This window comes from Podarcis bocagei, assembly GCF_964188305.1.
Source record: "Podarcis bocagei genome assembly, chromosome: W".
Classification (NCBI taxonomy): domain Eukaryota; kingdom Metazoa; phylum Chordata; class Lepidosauria; order Squamata; family Lacertidae; genus Podarcis; species Podarcis bocagei.
The window spans coordinates 73312831-73333483 of NC_138131.1; positions in this window are offsets into that span (position 1 = coordinate 73312831).

A 20653-nucleotide genomic window follows, 5' to 3' on the forward strand; every position below is an offset into this window, starting at 1 on the left:
CTCCGTGGTGAGCTGCCTCTGTTACTGTTGCTAAGGCTGCAGTGTGCTTCTGGAGCCTCTGGGGACACTCTTTGGCCATGTGTTGCGCACTGTCACAGATGTAGCACTTCCTGCTCCCTCTAGGAGGCTTAGTCTTGACTGCTCCGGGCGCTGGGGCTCCGGCTGCTGTCTGAGCCTTGGCACCACCAAGCTCCATCGGTTCCTCCCCCTCCCTCAGCGGAGGCGAGGGATGCGTACGTCCCAGGTCCCTGGGAAGAAAAGGAGACGCTCTAGCCGGTGCACGCACCTGGCGACCCTCATCACTGTGCCAAGGGCGTTCTTCGTTGAATCCTGACAAGACAGAAGTACTGTTTTGGGGGGACAGGAGGCGGGCAGGTGTGGAGGATTCCCTGGTCCTGAATGGGGTAACTGTGCCCCTGAAGGACCAGGTGCGCAGCCTGGGAGTCATTTTGGACTCACAGCTGTCCATGGAGGCGCAGGTCAAATCTGTGTCCAGGGCAGCTGTTTACCAGCTCCATCTGGTACGTAGGCTGAGACCCTATCTGCCTGCGGACTGTCTCGCCAGAGTGGTGCATGCTCTGGTTATCTCCCGCTTGGACTACTGCAATGCGCTCTACGTGGGGCTACCTTTGAAGGTGACTCGGAAACTACAACTAATCCAGAATGTGGCAGCTAGACTGGTGACTGGGAGCGGCCGCCGAGACCATATAACACCGGTCTTGAAAGACCTGCATTGGCTCCCAGTACGTTTCCGAGCACAATTCAAAGTGTTGGTGCTGACCTTTAAAGCCCTAAACGGCCTCAGTCCAGTATACCTGAAGGAGCGTCTCCACCCCCATCATTCTGCCCGGACGCTGAGGTCCAGCGCTGAGGGCCTTCTGGCGGTTCCCTCATTGCGAGAAGCAAAGCTACAGGGAACCAGGCAGAGGGCCTTCTCGGTAGTGGCGCCCACCCTGTGGAACGCCCTTCCAGCAGATGTCAAAGTGATAAACAACTACCTGACATTCAGGAGACATCTTAAGGCAGCCCTGTTCAGGGAAGTTTTTAACGTGTGATATTTTATTGTATTTTTGGTTTTTATGGAAGCCGCCCAGAGTGGCTGGGGAGGCCCAGCCAGATGGGCGGGGTATAAATAATAAATTATTATTATTATTATTATCGTGAGCGCTCTCTGCACGACGTCTGCGAGGGTTTGAGGTCTGTCCCCCCTTGCCAACTCATCCTTTACGGAGCCATTGAGTCCCTCCCAGAACAAATCTCTCACTGCCACGGAGTCCTTTTCCCAGCCCAGCACATTCAGCAATGCAAAAAAGCGGGAATGGTACTGTCGTACTGTAGCCTTGCCTTGCCTCAATCCATGCATCTCGCGCCTTGCCACATCAATGTCCACGGTAGATTGGAAACAAGCGTCCATGGCCGCGATAAATGCGTCAGAATCCCTGCGGGCAGGACCATCTTCGTGCCATAAATTGCGTAGCCAGGCTTTAGCTTCCCCATGCAAGTGGGATACAATGAAGCCTACTCTCTCCTCCTCATCTCTAAAATCCTTCCGAAGCAAATGCAGCGCATATACGACGTCAGCTCAGAAACTGGGATAATGCTTCAGGTTCCCATCGAAGTGGGCTACTAAACTGCCCCCCTGCCAGCCGAGTCCAATTCCCTCTGACCTGGGCCCCGGGAACCCTTCTTTGCATGCACGCTCCCACCTGGCTTGCAGATCCTGGCACCGCGCTTCTGCTTCCTCTCCTGTCTTTTTGGAGATCAGTACTGCCGTGGAAAGCTCCGCTACTGCGTTTCGCAGTTCTGTTAGTTGCTCCTCCGCAGTCATCTCTGCCAACCTTCGTGAGCTTGCAAAAAAAAATTTTTGCGTACAGAGAGGGGACTTACTGTCAGGGCTGCCTCAGGTCCCAGCTCACAAAGGACCAACGCCAGTCTCTCTTTATATACAGAAATTTTATTGCAGTTCATTTTTCGTTTCACAGCCGAGGCACGCAGCCCCACGTCCGTAACGCTAGACCGCTGAAGTCCCCTCTGAATCAGTCCCTCCCCTGCACCAGTTTAAGATGCTTGCTTTGCTCCACCTCCTCCTGTCTTTCCTTTTCTGCAGGGTCTTTCTGCCCGCTGGAGTTTCACCCCTCCTGGATTCCTCTGACGCTGAATCCACAGATGGCTCTCCTGCGGGCTTTGGGACCTGGCTCCTCCCCCGGGCTCTCCGTTTCCCCGCGCGCTTGCACATTTGAACTTGGCGCGCGCGCCCAGCTTCCAACCTTTCTCCTGATCGTTACATCACTCCTCTCACTGCTCCCCTCCCCTTCCGGGAGGATAGCTTGTTCTGACCTCCCCTCCGTTCCTGCCGACGGAGCTGCTTCCCCCTTTTTTTATTATAAATTTTTTTTATTGGTTTTACAATTTTTTTTAAAACAATACAAACATATAAAAAGACATACAAACACGTATAGTTTCATAATCTTTTTTTCATAAACCTTGTTTCTCAGACTCCCCCATACCTCCCCTTTCTGCATCCCGATGTCCAAAATTTTTAGCAACTTCTAATTATTTCTCTCAAGCCTCTGTCCTCTTAATCTTTCCTTCAGTCTAATCTTATATCACTGTAACCCTTTCTTTCTCAAAACCTCGACATTCTAACATTCATCAAGTTTATAATAGTCCTTAAATTTCTTCCATTCTTCTTCCGCCGTCTCCTTTCCCTGGTCACGGATTCTGCCAGTCATCTCAGCCAATGTCATGTAGTCCATCACTTTCATCTGCCATTCTTCCAGGGTGGGTAGATCTTGTGTCTTCCAATACTTTGCGATAAGTATTCTTGCTGCTGTTGTAGCATACATGTGATGGGATGATGAGCTGCTTGTGCGTAAAATCGTAGTCCCTCAGAGTTTGTGCAACTCCACAAACCTCTGTGTGTGACAGAGCTCCTCAGACATGTCTGCTCTAGTCACTTCCAGATTCCGACAGTGGTTGTTTTCGGAAGCGCTTCCAGCATAAAAGCTCCTTAACGGAAACACGTATTCGGGACTCGCGGCGTGACAGCTTCCGGCGAGGAATGGGTCTCCCTATGGGAGCTTCTGACACCTCCCCACTGTTCTCGCTGGACGTGTCCCTGAGCCCTCCCTCTTGCTCGCTTTCCCTCAGAGATCCTCCCCTTTCCCTGCTAGTTCCTGCTTTAGCTGCTGCGTCTCTCTCAGCCTTAGTGAGACTTTCCTCCAGAGACCCATCTCTCCCCCTGCTGGTCCCTGCTTCAGCTGTTGAGTCCCTCCCAGCCTCCGTGAGCCCTCTCCCCACCTGTTCCTCCGATTGCAGTTCCCTGACAATACATAAAGAAAGTTCTATCTTTCTTTGACACCAATTGGCCGACAATGCCCAAGAGAAAGGCCTCTGGTTTCTTAGGGAAAGTACATTTAAGTACCTTTTTCATTTCATTATATATCATTTCCCAGAAAGCCTTAATCTTCGGGCATGTCCACCAAAGGTGATAGAAAGTACCTTCAGTTTCTTTACATTTCCAACACTTGTTATCAGGCAAATGGTAGATTTTTGCTAGCTTGACTGGGGTCATGTACCACCTATAGATCATTTTCATAATGTTTTCCTTTAAGGCATTACATGCCGTAAATTTAATACCGGTGTTCCACAACCATTCCCAGTCAGCAAACATAATGTTATGACCAATGTCCTGTGCCCACTTAATCATAGCTGATTTAACTGTTTCATCTTGTGTATTCCATTTCAGCAGCAAATTATGCATTCTTGACAAATTCTTGGTATTGGGATCTAACAGTTCAGTCTCTAATTTTGATTTTTCCACCTGGAAGCCAATTTTCCTGTCCTGTTTGTAAACCTCCATTATTTGGTAATATTGGAGCCAATCTCGTACTTTAGGTTTCAATTTCTCATGACTTTGTAATTTCAATTTATCTCCATCCTGTTCCAAAATTCCCCAATACTTTGGCCATCCGACCTCCATATTAAGTTTCTTCAGTGCCTTAGCCTCCAAGGGTGACAACCATCTAGGGGTTTTGTTTTCCAACAAATCTTTATATCTTATCCAAACATTAAACAACGCTTTTCTGACAATGTGATTTTTAAAAGCCTTATGCACTTTGATTTTATCATACCATAGATATGCATGCCAACCAAATGTATTATTAAAGCCTTCTAAATCCAAGATATCTGTATTCTCGAGGAGCATCCACTCTTTCAGCCAGCAAAACGCTGCTGCTTCATAGTACAGTTTTAAGTCCGGCAGGGCAAATCCCCCTCTTTCTTTTGCATCTGTAAGTATTTTAAATTTTATTCTGGGCTTTTTGCCCTGCCAGACAAATCTCGCAATGTCTTTCTGCCACCTCTTGAAACAGTCCATCTTGTCAAGAATCTGCAAAGTTTGAAACAAAAATAGCATTCTAGGCAATACATTCATCTTAATAACTGCAATTCGGCCTAACATTGACAATTTTAGATTTGACCATATTTCTAGATCTTTTTTAATTTCTGACCAACATTTTTCATAGTTGTCCTTATACAAGTTCAAATTTTTAGATGTCAAATGAACCCCTAGGTATTTCACCTTCTTAACCACTGTCAAACCTGTCTCTTCTTGAAATTTCTCCTTCTCCATGACTGTCAATTTTTTTTTCTAAGACTTTAGTTTTTTGTTTGTTCAGTTTAAGTCCGGCTACCTGGCCAAATTGTTGAATTATATCCAACACTCTTTTCGTACTAGTGTTTGGCTCTTGTAAGGTCAATACTAAGTCATCTGCGAATGCCCTTAACTTGTAATGTTTAGCTCCGACCTGTACACCTTTAACCTGCTGGTCATTTCTAATCATATTCAGCAACACCTCTAGAACAGAAATGAAAAGCAATGGGGAAATTGGGCACCCCTGTCGTGTTCCTTTTTCTATCTTAAGTTCCTCCGTTATCACATTATTTACAATCAGCTTAGCTTTTTGTTCAGAATATATTGCACCCATACCATTCTCAAAACCTTGGCCTACCCCCATCCCATGAAGATTCTTTTTCATAAAACTCCAAGAAATATTGTCAAAGGCTTTCTCCGCGTCCACAAAAATCAGCACTGCTTTAGTGTTTATGTTCACCTCTAGCAATTCCAGAATGTCTATTATATTCCTTACATTGTTCGATAAGTGCCTTTTTGGGAGAAAGCCTGCTTGGTCCTTATGAATCTTCTCCATCAACACTCTTTTAAGTCTTTTTGCCAAAATGTCTGCAAAAATTTTATAATCCACATTAAGTAATGATATTGGGCGGTAGTTCTTAAGTTGAGTCTTTTCAGTCTCTGTCTTTGGTATGAGTGAAATATACGCTTCTTTCCACGATTCTGGTGCCTTTTCCCCCTCTGAAATCTCGTTGCAGACTTCCTTTAACGGTTGAACCAACCACTCCTTCAAAGATTTATAGTATCTGGAAGTCAGTCCATCTGGCCCTGGAGACTTGCCCAATTGCATGTCTTGAATGGCACCCTCTATCTCTTGTTCTGTTATTCTCTGGTTTAAATCCACCTTGCTTTGATGAGAGATTTTTTGTAATCCATATTTTTTAAGGAATTTATCTATGTCCTCTTCATTTTGTGGTCCTTGAGAATAAAGTTTTTTGAAATAACTCAGAAAACAGTTTCTAATCTCATTGGGTTTAGATATGTTCTTTCCATCCACTTCTAGGCTTGTAACTGTATTTAGTTTCTGCCTTTTCTTCAATTGCCATGCCAGAAGTTTGCCACATTTATCTGCCAATTCGAATGTTTTTTGTTTCATTTGCTTTATCTTCCATTCAATCTCTTGATTCATCAATTCCATATATTGTGTTTGATATAACTTAATCTCTCTCAAAATCTCCTGGGACTTTGGTTTTGATCTTAATTTTTTCTCTCCTTCTTTTATCTTTTCCAAAATCTTTTCCTTCTTCTCATTCTGCTTTCTCTTTTTTATTGAATTTTGTTGATTCAAGAATCCTCGCATCACAGCTTTACTTGCATCCCAGATCACTCTTTTTTCCACATCGGCCTTTAGATTTATTTCAAAATAGTCCTTTAAAGTTTTTGGGGCCTTCATGTGGATCTCCTTATCTCGAAACAGGGTGTCATTCATCCTCCATCTAAATTGACCAGTTGTTGTAAGTTTCATTTCCATCTTCACGGCGTTATGGTCGGAGCAAGTTTTTGGGCAGATTTCTACCCTCCTAATCTTTGGAGCCATCCCACTAGTGATCCAAATTTGATCAATTCTGGTCCAGGTCATCATTGCTTGAGAGAAAAAAGTTCCCTCTCTCTCAAGAGGGTTCCTTGTTCTCCATATGTCTATTAGGTCCATATTTTCCGTCATTTCAAAGAAGGTCTTCGGAAGTCTCCCTTCCTTGGAGATTGTCAGTCTTTGTGCCTTGTCCATATTTGTAGAAACTACACCGTTCATGTCTCCCATAATTATCATATTGTAATCCAAATAGTCCATCAGAGTTTCATGAAGTTTCTTGAAGAATTCCGCCTTGCCTTCATTTGGTGCATAAATTCCAACTATTAAGAATTTTTCTCCTTGTACTTGTATTTCAACTGCCAGATATCTTCCTTGTTCATCTTTAAACATCATTTTTGGAACCCATTTCTCTTTTACATAGATCACGACTCCTCGTTTCTTAACTTTATCCGATGAAATGAATTCTTGTCCTAATCTTTTATTTATGAGTAGTTTCCTGTGTGCTCTGGTTACATGGGTTTCTTGTAAACAAATCAAGTCCAATTGTTCTCTTTTCAAAATATGAAACACTTGACGTCTCTTCAAAGGCATGTTCAGCCCATTACAATTCCAGCTAAGGAATTGCAGAGCCGTCTTGTTATTTTTCTGTTACTCCTCCAACCGCTCCAAGTTGTTGCTCTTCCTCTGATGGTGATGGGTTAAGTCCAAACGATAGGTTCAGAATGTCTAGTGCTCTCCTTTGTTCTGCAATTGGATCCACAGTTCCCTTCTGTAAGTCCTCTTGGTTTCTTTCCAAGAATCTCTCTTTGTCTTGTATTGTCTTTATTTTCACCTTCTTTCCCTTATAGTCAAAAGACAGTCCTTGTGGGAACTCCCACCTGAAAGGGATGATGTTCTTCTTCAGCAGGTAAACCAAATCCTTATAGAATGTTCTCAACTCCAAGATATGTTTAGGGATGCCTTTAAAAATCTGTATGGATGAATTTTCAATTTGCAAGGCCTTTTGGTAGTGTAATTTTAATATTTTATCTCTTTCTTCCTTAGATCTAAGGGTAATCAAACAGTCCCTCTGGGTCTTTCTGTTCTGTCTTCTGCCCAGTCTAAATGCTGTTGTAATCTTAAATTCTTCCTCCTCCAAGTCTTCCCAGAAACCAGCAAACTCTTGTGTTAAAAACTCCACCAGGTTGTCTCCTTCGCTCTCGGGAATCAGTCTTAATTTCAGATTTCTTTCCTTTCTCTGTAATTCCCACAAAGCCAGAGTTACATCATGTTCATGAACCTTTTTAGCAATCGGTTCTAAGTTCCCTTGAGTCTCTCCAGCAATAGTTCTAGCTTCCTCTGCAATTTTACGTGTTGCAGAATTTTCTTGAACCAGCCTGTTTATAGATTCTGTATTCAAGTCCAATCTTGCTGTTAGTTCTGTTAATTTCTGTGTATTTTCTGTACTCTGCTTTGTCAAGGTCTCCAAAGATTGATTTATCTTGAGTAACGCTTGTGTCACTGACTCCATAGAGGCAGCTGTCACTTTTTCTTGTCCTGTTATTCCTGTAGGAGTTACGCCTGTAATTGAGCCTCTTTTCTTTTGTTGCTGTTGCTGGTGTTGTTGCTGGTGGAGCTGCTGTTGCTGGTGGAGCTGCTTCCCCTGACACACTGGAACCTCCCCCCCCGCTACGCTCTGGAGGGGAAGCCGGTCCCGATCTCCTGCTGCTGCTTCGGGATTCCCTATTTGCTCCTTCCCCCTGATGAGTCCCCCCTGGGGCTCCTCTTGTCTTGGCTACAGGCGCCCCCTCCTGGGAATCCCCCGATTCGCTGGAAAGGCTCATGGAATCCCTCGGGCCACCGTCCTCCTCTTCCTCGCTGTCCTCGGACTCTTCCCAATAGTCCTCCCTCTCCTGCCTCCCATGTGCCTCTGCTCCTGAACCCCTGACAGCGCCATAAATTGCGCAGCCACGATTTAGCTTCCCCATGCAGATGAGTTATTATGAAGCCTACTTTCTCCTCCTCATCTCTAAAGTCTCCCCTTCGCTCTCCATCTCCTCTCTCCCCTGTACCTCTGCTCCTGAGCCCCTGACAATTATATTTCATTTCCCAGAAAGCCTTAACCCTTGGGCACGTCCACAATAGGTGAAAGAATTTTCCTTCAGTTTCTTTACAATTCCAACACTTATTGTCTGGCAAATGATATATTTTTGCAAGCTTGATTAGGGTCATGTACCACCTGTAATCATTTTCATAATATTTTCTTTCAGGGCATTACATGCCGTAAATTTCACACCAGTGGTCCTCAAATTGGTGTTTTTGGGGTTAGAATGCACATTCACCCCAAAATCGCAGAAATGTTTGTTACCAGCCCAAATCAACCATAGGTAAACATATGGTAACATGTCAATAGAAAAAGGACGAATAAGCTTTGATTGCTCTTTCGGTGTTCATTCACCCACAAATAGCAAAGCGGTGTGTAATGGTTGGGAGTTACTCGTGCGTAATCCTGCTCTGTTTAAGCATCGGGTTGCCTGGTTAAACCCTCCGGACTACGCAGCCCATGGTAGCGTGGCTGCTCTTAGTCACTTGTAGAATCTGACTGTGGGCGTTTCTTAAAGCGTTGCCAACATAAGAGTTGTTTGACGCCCAATCGTTTCCGCCTCTCACTGCGCGGGAGTCTCCTGCGCAGGGTGGGCGTGGGCAGCGGGGTGCTTGGGCTCTCCTCACTAACTTCCAACGAAGAGTCCTGGAGCCCCTGCACCTCCCTGTCCCGTTGCTCTCCTGGATCCCTGGTGTTACACTCATTCTCTTCCCCTTCTTCCCGGCTAAGTCTCCCTCTAGCGCTTGGACCTTCCCCTGCAGAATCAGAGACCCTCTCCTTCTCCCGTGCCTCTGATGGCAGTTCCCTGACAGGGCCCCCTTCACTCCCCCTCCGACCCGGGGGCTCTGTTGCAGCCTCTTCTCTGGTCGGCGAGCCAAGGAAATCCCTGAAAGAGCTGTCCTCCTCATCTGTGGGTGTGAACACCTCTTCCCACCTGCTAAGGTTCCCACCCAAGGAATGACTCTCCCAATCCGATTCTTCTTCGGATTCTGAAAACCCTTCGAAACTCTCTTCCTCCTCCGTCGTGCCGAACTGTTCTTCCCAGAATCGCTCTGAGGGCTTGGGTTTATCTGGGAACCGTCGGTGGAACACTTCCACCATATGCTCGTCGCCAACTGCCTCTGCCGGCACCCACGTGTTTTCCGACCAGGGCTCTCCTTCCCACGCCACCAAGTACTGCACCTGCCGCCCTCGCCACCTTGAATCCACTATCTCTGCGGCCGAGCTCTGGTGTTCCCTCTCTTCTACCTGTGGTTGTGGCAAGACTTCTACCTCCCGCCCCTCTAATTCCCGCCCCTCTCTGTGCGGTGAGAGCAAGGACCTGTGGAACACGGGATGTATTTTCATGTTGTTGGGCAACCTGAGCTTGAACGCCACTGGGTTTATCTGTTGTATAACTTCAAACGGGCCCAGTCTTCTGGGCTGCAACTTCTTGCACCCTCCCTTAAAGGGTAACCCTTGAGTGGACAACCACACGCGATCCCCCACCCTAATGGTTTCCCCTTCCCTCCGGTGTTTATCTGCTTGCTTCTTGTAACTGGCTTTAGCCCTTTCTAGGTTCATCTTGAGCTGTTGATGTAACGCTTCCATTTCTTCCACAAACTGTTCAGCAGCAGGTACACTCCAGCTCTGTTCCTCATTGCCCGGGAACGCCCTGGGATGACACCCATAATTGGCCAAGAAGGGGCTCATACTGGTGGACACATGTTCAGCATTATTGTACGCAAATTCTGCTAGCGCTAGTTTCTCTACCCAATCATTCTGCCTTTCGCTAACGAAGCAGCGTAAGTATTGCTGGAGTACACTGTTTGCCCTTTCCGCCTGCCCATTGGTTTCTGGGTGTCTCGCTGTCGAGAAGCTTACCTCGACTTGCAGTAGGCTCATGAGCTTCCTCCAGAACCGGGAAGTAAATTGTTTTCTGCGGTCAGATGAAACCCTCAAGGGGGCGCCATGCAGCCTAAAAATGTGTTCTACAAACAACCGTGCCGTTTCTTCCGCCGTCACCGCATGGGAGCAGGCGATAAAGTGGCACATTTTGGTTAGCAAGTCTACTACCACCATCACTGCTGTTTTTCCCCTTGATTTGGGCAAATCCGTCATGAAATCAATTGACACCACCTCCCAGGGTTTGTTTGGCGTGGGTAAGGGTTCCAGCAAACCTGCTGGCATCGTGCGTTCCCCTTTGGCCCTCTGGCAGCGGTCACACCCTCTTACATATTCACGTACACCTTCCCTCACCCGTGGCCACCAAAATTGTCGGGTCACCAGCATCATGGTTTTGTGTTGCCCAAAATGTCCCGCTGTGGGGGTGTCATGTAGTTGTTTGAGTACCCTTCTTCTTAGAGCCTCCCCCGGTACGTACATCACCCCCCTGTAGTACAACACCCCTTCCTTCTCCTCAAACCCCTCTGGTGCTCCCCTCCCCTCTTGGAGTTCCCTGATTTTAGTCCGGGTGAATTCATCGTCCCTAGTGAGTCCTGCCAGTTCTCTCGTGCCCACTAGAGTACCCCCACACACCCATCGGTCCTCAGGTATGACGTGGCGGGTCTCCGGCGGCCCTTCTCCTTCGAAGTACTCTGGTTTCCGCGAAAGAGCGTTTGCTCTCACGTTTTGCTGGCCGGGCACATACTGGATTTCGAAAGAAAACTTGGAAAACTCCTGCGCCCAGCGAATCTGTCTCTGGTTGAGCACCTGTGCTGTCCGCCAATATTCCAAGTTCTTGTGATCTGTGCAGACCTGGATCTTATGCTGCGCCCCTATCAGCAGATGGCGCCACCGACGAAAGGCGGCGTAAATTGCTAGCAGTTCTCGGTCGTACACGGTGTAGTTTTGTTCCGACTTGCTCAGCTTCCTCGAGAAGAAGGCGCACGGTTTCCATTCTTGCTGGCTCAGTCCTGGCTGCAACAGAACCGCCCCGATGGCTCTTTCTGACGCGTCCGTCTCCAACCTCATAGGTTTCTCCAAATCCACATGTAGTAATTGTTCCTCCGACGCGAATGCCTTCTTCAATCTTTCAAAGGATTGCTGGGCTTCCTCCATCCACACAAACTTTCTCTTACTACTGAGACAGTCCGTGATTGGGGCCGTCAAGTGTGCGAAGTTCTTGATGAACGTCCGGTAGAAATTGCCAAAACCTAGGAATCTCTGCACATCCTTTCGTGTCTTTGGGGTCTTCCACTCCAATACTGCTTGCACCTTGCTTGGGTCCATCGCTAAGCCTTTGTCAGATAGCATGTACCCCAGGAACTCCACCTCTCGGGCATGAAACTGACATTTCTCTAGCTTGACCCACAACTGGTGTTTCTGCAAATGTTGTAGCACTTCCCTGACATCTCTCACATGTTGCTCCTCATTTTCCGAATAAATCAAGACGTCGTCCAGGAATGCTACACAGTTCTTGTAAAGCAGAGACCCCAACACGTGGTGCATGAACGCTTGAAAACAGGCGGAGCCTGACTGTAATCCGAAAGGCATAACGAGATATTCAAAGGCCCCCAGGGGTGTGAACATGGTGGTCTTCCATTCATCCCCCTCTCTCATCCGGATTAAGTTGTAAGCCCCCTTCAGATCTAGCTTGGTGAAATTCTTTCCCTTCCTCACTCTTGTCAGAATGTCATCGATTCTGGGCATCGGGAAAGTCACAGGTTCTGACACCAAATTTACCCCCCTGAAGTCCACGACCAGCCTCGGTTTATCAGTGTCCTTTTTGTCCACAAAAAATACTGGACTGCCCCCCACTGCTTTTGACTCTCTTATAAACCCTCTCTTTAGGTTCTTGTCGATAAAGTCCCGTAACTCCTTCATCACTATGGGGGTGGGTTTCCCCTGAGCATCCAGCGACCGTCGTTCTTCCAGCCTCGCTGTCAGGATGGCTATGTGCTCTTCCAAATCGCGGTTTCTCTCCTCTAGCGATTGGCCTCCAGCTGCCCCTCCCCTGGCTCCAGCTCCTCCGGTCTTACTCATGATGCCCCCTTCTGCTTGTTGCGCACGAGCAACTTTCAGGGTGAGTCAGAATGCTGTAATGGTTGGGAGTTACTCGTGCGTAATCCTGCTCCGTTTGAGCATCGGATTGCCTGGTTAAACCCTCCGGACTACGCAGCCCATGGTAGCGTGGCTGCTCTTAGTCACTTGTAGAATCTGACTGTGGGCGTTTCTTAAAGCGTTGCCAACATAAGATTTGTTTGACGCCCAATCGTTTCCGCCTCTCACTGCGCAGGAGTTTCCTGCGCAGGGTGGGCGTGGGCAGCGGGGTGCTTGGGCTCTCCTCGCTAACTTCCAACGAAGAGTCCTGGAGCCCCTGCACCTCCCTGTCCCGTTGCTCTCCTGGATCCCTGGTGTTACACTCATTCTCTTCCCCTTCTTCCCGGCTAAGTCTCCCTCTAGTGCTAGGACCTTCCCCTGCAGAATCCGAGACCCTCTCCTTCTCCCGTGCCTCTGATGGCAGTTCCCTGACACGGTGTAATAAGCCTAAACAAAGCCAAACAAGTTGTTTTGGTTTCCAACTACATAGAGAGAAGAATCTTGGATTTCGCTTACTTCAAGTCGTGTTCTTTGCTGTTAATGCACATTGACACAGAAATCGCAAAGTGTGTGTAATGAGACCAAAATAACACAACACCATCTTTTCGCTTCCATATGCGTAGAAAGAAGACGAATAGGCTTTGATTGGGCTTTTTTCAATTCGCATGGTGTTATTTGGGTGTGCGCCAGCATCACCCCAAACGAAAGCAAAAAAGTTTTTTTGGGTTCCATCTACATAAAAAGAAGATGATAAAGCTCTGATTGGGTTCATTTCAAATTGGTGTTTTGCGGGTTAGAATGCACATTCACCCAAAAATCGCAGAAATGTTTGTTACCAGCTCAAATCTGCTGGGAAAAAGCACCAATGATAAAGCCAGCTGCAGGTGGCTGGAATGCAATACAGGATGTTGTTGTTTCAAACTGTACTGTTGGGAAAAAGGGGGAGTCTATTCTCTGTACTGAGCACCGGATGTTAGCTCAGAGTGTCATCTGACCTGTGCTAGAAGCACAGGGGAGGAGTTATGACTCTTCTGATGGAGTCTGAAGGGTGCAGTCACGTTTCTTTGTACTGCTGAATGACAGGAATAAAAGACATGTAAATAGGACTCCTGTCTGTCTCATTTCCCCTCCCTGGCGGGGAAAGAAAGGAGAGAGAAGCAGAGGGTGTGTTCTCCTCACATCTAACGAGGAGAATCACCGGTTTACGACCTAGCCTGCTGGGAGTAGCAGATGGAAGGTAAACAAGTATCTCGCTCAGTTTGCCCGTGAAGGCCAGTTTACCTCTGACTGTGAGCTGAGATACTGACATATGGCAGCTTTCGGTGGTTGCGATTCATCGAACATCTGCATGAGAGGCTGGTGGATTGTCCTCCTCTGCTCCAAGGGAGAAAATAGCGTCTGAGAGCAGCCAGAAGCTGAACAGACGGCTGGACCCAGAGGAAAGTGTTTTCCAAGCAACGGATCTCAAGGTATGCTGCATTTCGGGCTAAAAGTTAGAGATAAGCTTTCAAGTATGCACAGTTGCTAAGCGACGCTCGTCAGAGACGTGGAAATTTACTGGCTGCGCAGATGGCTCTGAGAGAGGGCCTGGGAAGCGAAAGTTTTGTTTTGACTATGTCTTCGATGCTGTGCAAGGTCTGAGAAACAGCTTGCAGCTTGCCTGGAAAGGCAGTAAACAAGTCCAGCAGAGGCTATTGGAGTTTTAGCAAGGCTGGAAAGTGAGACAGAGGCTTGGCTTCAAGATGGATGCCAAGAAGGGGGGAGCCCTGCCTTATTCATCTCCCCTGACCAGTGGCAGTTATTCATCATGGTCTGGAAAGACGACTACCCCAGAAGGGGTGAGCAAGGATGATGCTGGCCAAGTTCCTAAGAGCTCATCGAAAACTGAGGAGAGCTTTGACCCTAGATGGGGGAGCGAAGGAACTGTTCCAGCTGCACTGGAAGTGAAGGACAGGGGGAGGGAAGAACAGAGTTCAAATCTCCCCGCTGCTGAAGCTACTGAGGAGCGAGTTGTAGCATTGAGCGCTGTCCGATGTTACAATTGTGGACAGACTGGGCATCTACAGCGAAACTGTAGGAAGCCGCGCCAGTCAAGAGGAGCGAAGAGCAGCTCTACGAAGCCTGAGGCATCAGGCAAAAGCCGTACCAAGTGCCAGGTGAAACCTGCAAAGGCTATGATGGCGAAAGGAACCACGCCAGATGTTGGGAACGCGTTCATAATCGACACTGGCTGTACAAAACACATGTGCCCGCACAGAGAACTGTTTTCAACGTTGAAGAAGCAAAGCTTCACTGTGAAACAGGCCAACGGTCAGGAGCTGAAAGCGACCGGGATTGGGACTGTGTATCTTGAGAGTCTGAACTTGACTATAAACAATGTTTACCTGGTTCCAGAACTGAGATTTAATCTGCTGAGTGTGTCGCAGATTGCAAAGAAAGGACTGAAACTGTCCTATGATGCTAAAAGCTGCAAGATCTACAAAGATGGAGAACTGTTTCTTACTGCCAGAGAGAAGGATGGACTGTATTTGTTGACTTTTGATCAAAGTGATTACATGAAATGTAATTCTTCTGGTTCTAACGAAATCTCTCTTGCAGGTGTGACCAGTGTGAGCACCAGGAAGGTGACCAAGAAGGTCGACAGAGCATTTCAGCGGGTGTATGCTGATGTGATTGGTCCTCTAGAACCATCTAGAGGCGGTGCAAAATATTACCTTGTGTGTGTGGATTGTTTTACTAATTATTCTTGGGTTTTTGTGATGGAAAAACCGCAAGAGACCTTAGAAAGGTTTCAGGAGTTTTGTGACAAGGTTAAAAATATGCAGAAGCTCCAGGTGGAGTAAAGAGTGCCAGAGGCATTTTTGTGGGATATGAAAAGGGTCTCTACAGAGTAATTTTGTCTGAATCTGGTCAGGTGATTCTCACAAAGTTTCTTGAGAGTGCTCCAGTACAAGAGCGGGTAGTTGTACAGACATTTCCCACAGGTGACAATTCAGATGATGATTTTTCTGATTACACAGATTACAGTGGTACTGATGATGACAGTGATAGCTCAGAGAGTTCAGTTGTAACAGTCATTGAGAGAAAATCTCACACAATGGATAGACCTTCACAGGTGAAGGAGGAACCACTGTTTGGAGAGGTGTTAGTATCTTCGCTCACAGTCAGAGGTACCTGGCCTCCCCCGTGGCAATTGAGCGAGATACTGTGTTTACCTTCCGTCTGCGACCCCGACAGGCTAGGTAAACAAACCCCGCGATTCTTCTCATCAATCAGATGTGAAGAACACACCCTCTGCTTCTCTGCTTCTCTGCTTCTCTCTCCCTCCCTGCATTCTCCCCAGGGAGGGGAAATGAGACAGACAGGAGCCCTTTTACATGTTTTATTCCTGTCACTCAGCAATACATAGAAATGCGACTGTTCCCTTCAGACCCCATCAGAAGAGACACACACTCCTCCCCTGTACTTCCAGCACAGGTCACATGAAACTCTGAGCTAACATCCGGTGCTCAGTACAGAGAATAGGCTCCACCTTTTCCCCAACAGTACATCTGCAAAACATAACATCCTGTTTTGCATTCCAGCCATCTGGAGCTGGCTTTTGCCTTGGTGCTTTTTCCTGACATCCTCCCCCAAAAGCATCAATAGGCAAAACATGATCCAGAGAAGAGAACAAACAGTTGTTATACATGTAACAGTCCCCTGTTGTTTCAGTTCCACCCTTGGAACTCCCCACCACTGGTTTCACCAGTGTACCTCTCTGGTTGTCTGGCTTCCAAGGAATGAGTGCTTCTGCATTACCTTGGTTAGCTACTCTCTGTTGTGTCTTTGTCTCTGACTTAGACACTGCTTTAACCTGCTTTGAGTTGTTAACAATAGCAACACATACAACAGCTAAGTTAGCAAACTCTTTTGAGTACCTCTTTGGTGGTACACCCTTTGTAACTCTCTCAGACCTGCGTACGAGGTTCTGATCCTCTGTGCTTACTGGTTCAACCTCTGGACTTTGTTGAGAACCAGTAGCATTCAGTGGTTCTTCCTTCACCTGTGAAGGTCTATCCATTGTGTGAGATTTTCTCTCAATGACTGTTACAACTGAACTCTCTGAGCTATCAGTGTCATCATCAGTACCACTGTAATCTGTGACATCAGAAAAATCATCATCATCTGAATCGTTTCCTGTGGGAAATGTGTGTTGTACAACCCGCTCTTGTTCAGGAGCACTTTCTAGAAACTTTGTGAGAATCACCTGACCAGATTCAGACAAAATTACTCTGTAGAGACCCTTTTCATATCCCACAAAAATGCCTCTGGCACTCTTTACTCCACCTGGAGCTTCTGTTCTCACATGAGACCCAAAAACCTTAAAATAGGCAACAGAAGGTTTTCTATTGAACAGCTTCTCAAAAGGAGAACATCCCAACTCTGTTGAGACTTTTCTCAACCACACATGAAGATAGGACGCTAGAGATTCGGCCCAATATTCATGTGGCAAATGTGAACTAAGCAATTGCGCATGCATCCCCTTTTGCAATTCTTTGTTCACTCTAACACAGACCCCTCTGTTCCATGCTTCGGCTGAAACAGCAATTTTGTGGTCTATCCCTTTTCCATCCAGGAACTTCTGAAACTTCTGTAACAGAAAAATTTGCTGCTCATCTGTGAAAAGACAATCAATGTTAGCATCATGCATATTCTTAACCTTGTCACAAAACTCCTGAAACTTTTCTAAAGTTTCCTGCGGTTTCTCCATCATATAAACCCAAGAATAATTAGTGAAACAATCCACACACAAAAGGTAATATTTTGCATTGCCCCTAGATGGTTCTAGAGGACCAATCACATCAGCATACACCCGCTGAAATGCTCTGTCGACCTTCTTGGTCACCTTCCTGGTGCTCACACTGGTCACACCTGCAAGAGAGATTTCGTTAGAATCAGAAGAATTACATTTCATGTAATCACTTTGATCAAAAGACAACAAATACAGTCCATCTTTCTCTTTGGCAGTAAGAAACAGTTCTCCATCTTTGTAGATCTTGCAGCTTTTAGCATCATAGGACAGTTTCAGTCCTTTCTTTGCAATCTGCGACATGCTCAGCAGATTAAATTTCAGTTCTGGAACCAGGTAAACATCGCTTATAGTCAAGTTCAGACTCTCAAGATACACAGTTCCAATTCCGGTCGCTTCCAACTCTTGACCGTTGGCCTGTTTCACAGTGAAGCTTTGCTTCTTCAACGTCGAAAACAGTTGTCTGTGTGGGCATAAATGTTTTGTACATCCAGTGTCGATTATAAAGGTGTTCCCAACAACTGGCGTGGTTCCTTTCGCCATCATAGCCTTTGCAGGTTTCACCTGACACTTGGTACGGCTTTTGCCTGACGCCTCAGGCTTCGTAGAGCTGTTCTTCGCTCCTTTTGACTGGCGCGGCTGCCTACAGTTTCGCTGTAGATGCCCAGTCTGTCCACAATTGTAGCATCGGACAGCACTCAATGCTACACCATGCTCTCCAGTAGATTCAACAGTGGGGGAATTAGAACTCTGTTCTTCCCTCCCCCTGTCCTTCACTTCCAGTGCTGCAAGTCTGTCGTGTTCATTCAGGACCACGGCACACACTCTTTCCGCGGTTAGGTCTTGAGCCGGTAGGGAACCAAGCTGACTGGCAACAATCTTGTAGGTGCGATTAAGGCTGTTTATCATCATGAAGCAAAACACTTCCTCCTGTAGACGGAAATTGCGTTCCACCATCTGTTGACGCAGAAACTTCATTTCTGTCAGGTGCGCTTGAACATCTCCATCAGGCGCAAGTCTCAGATTGGTCAACTTCTCAAAATACAGCAACGCTGAAGAACCAGCATCTCTCTGATGCGTTGTACGCAGCGTGTCCCAAACCTCTTTCACATTTTCTAAATGCTGGATATGCACAAGCTGCTGATCTGAGACACACAGAATTATAGCAGTCCTGGCCCTCATGTTCTGTGATTCCCAACCTCTGGTTGGTGCTGCAGGGATGGGGTTTTCAATTACATCAAAAAGCCTCTGATTCTGCAGCAGGGCCTTCATCTTTACAGACCAAGATGAATAATTGTCATTGGTTAAGGGAGGTGGGCAAGGCAGCGCTCCCTTCTTGGCATCCATCTTGAAGCCAAGTCTTTAGCTCACACTGTCAAGCAAGCTGTAAAATCCAACAGTTGTTTTTTTCTTTCTCAAGCAGGGAAACTGCAGGTTGTTTATGCTTTTAGCACCTGGCAGCAAAACGCTGGCTGCTACGGAAAGTCCCTTTCCAAGAGCACGTAAAGCTTGTAGCCAAAACACTCCATGGCTTAGTTTCGCTTTCCCAGCCTCACAGTGCAGCTGCGTAGCCAGTAACTTTCCACTCAAGAGTGCATTCAGGACTTCTTATCTTAACCACAGGAATTTGTGGAATGCAGGCTTCAGCTTCCAAGCTGCAGGCCTTTCTCCCGGAGCTGTATTTTTCCAACGCAGCTCCCCCGTGAACCAGGGAATTAATCAACCTGCGTTCACACTTTTAGCCCGATATGCAGCACACCTTGAGTTTTGTTGCTGTGGAAAACACCTCTTCTTTCCACCAGCCGTCTGTTGAGCCTCTGGCTTCTCTCAGACGCTTGCCTTCTGCCTTGGAGCAGAGGAGGACAATCCACCAGCCTCTCATGCAGATGTCCGATGAATCACAACCATCCTCTGCTACCATATGTTAGTATCTTCGCTCACAGTCAGAGGTACCTGGCCTCCCCCGTGGCAATTGAGCGAGATACTGTGTTTACCTTCCGTCTGCGACCCCGACAGGCTAGGTAAACAAACCCGGCGATTCTTCTCATCAATCAGACGTGAAGAACACACCCTCTGCTTCTCTGCTTCTCCCTCCCTCCCTGCATTCTCCCCAGGGAGGGGAAATGAGACAGACAGGAGCCCTTTTACATGTTTTATTCCTGTCACTCAGCAATACATAGAAATGCGACTGTTCCCTTCAGACCCCATCAGAAGAGACACACACTCCTCCCCTGTACTTCCAGCACAGGTCACATGACACTCTGAGCTAACATCCGGTGCTCAGTACAGAGAATAGGCTCCACCTTTTCCCCAACAGTACATCTGCAAAACATAACATCCTGTTTTGCATTCCAGCCATCTGGAGCTGGCTTTTGCGTTGGTGCTTTTTCCTGACAAGAGGTACACTGGTGAAACCAGTGGTGGGGAGTTCCAAGGGTGGAACTGAAACAACAGGGGACTGTTATATGTATAACAACTGTTTGTTTTCTAATCTGGATCATGTTTTGCCTATTGATGCTTTTGGGGGAGGATGTTGGGAAAAAGCACCAAGGCAAAAGCCAGCTGCAGGTGGCTGGAATGCAAAACAGGATGTTGTTGTTTCAAACTGTACTGTTGGGGAAAAGGGGGAGTCTATTCTCTGTACTGAGCACCGGATGTTAGCTCAGAGTGTCATCTGACCTGTGCTGGAAGCACAGGGGAGGAGTTATGACTCTTCTGATGGAGTCTGAAGGGTGCAGTCACGTTTCTTTGTACTGCTGAATGACAGGAATAAAAGATATGTAAATAGGACTCCTGTCTGTCTCATTTCCCCTCCCGGGGGGGGGAAGCAAGGAGAGAGAAGCAGAGGGTGTGTTCTCCTCACATCTAACGAGGAGAATCACCGGTTTACGACCTAGCCTGCCGGGAGTAGCAGACGGAAGGTAAACAAGTATCTCACTCAGTTTGCCCGTGAAGGCCAGTTTACCTCTGACTGTGAGCTGAGATACTGACAAAATCAAGCATACGTAAACATATGGTAACATCTCAATAGAAAAAGGACGAATAAGCTTCGTTTGCTCTTTCGGTGTTCATTCACCCAGAAATAGCAAAGCGAAGTGTAATAAGCCTAAACAAAGCCAAACAGGTTGTTTTGGTTTCCAACTACATAGAAAGAAGAATCTTGGATTGCGCTTACTTCATGTCGTGTTCTTTGCTGTTAATGCACATTGACACAGAAATCGCAAAGTGTGTGTAATGAGACCAAAATAACACAACACCATTTTTTCGCTTCCATATGCGTAGAAAGAAGACGAATAAGCTTTGATTGGGCTTTTTTCAATTCGCATGGTGTTATTTGGGTATGCGCCAGAATCACCCCAAACGAAAGGAAAAAGGTGTTTTGGGTTCCATTTACATAAAAAGAAGATGATAAAGCTCTGATTGGGCTTATTTCAAATTGGTGTTTTTGGGGTTAGAATGCACATTCAACCAAATATCGCAGATGACCTGTTTGTTATAAGCCCAAATCAAGCATAGGTGTTTTGGTTCCATCTC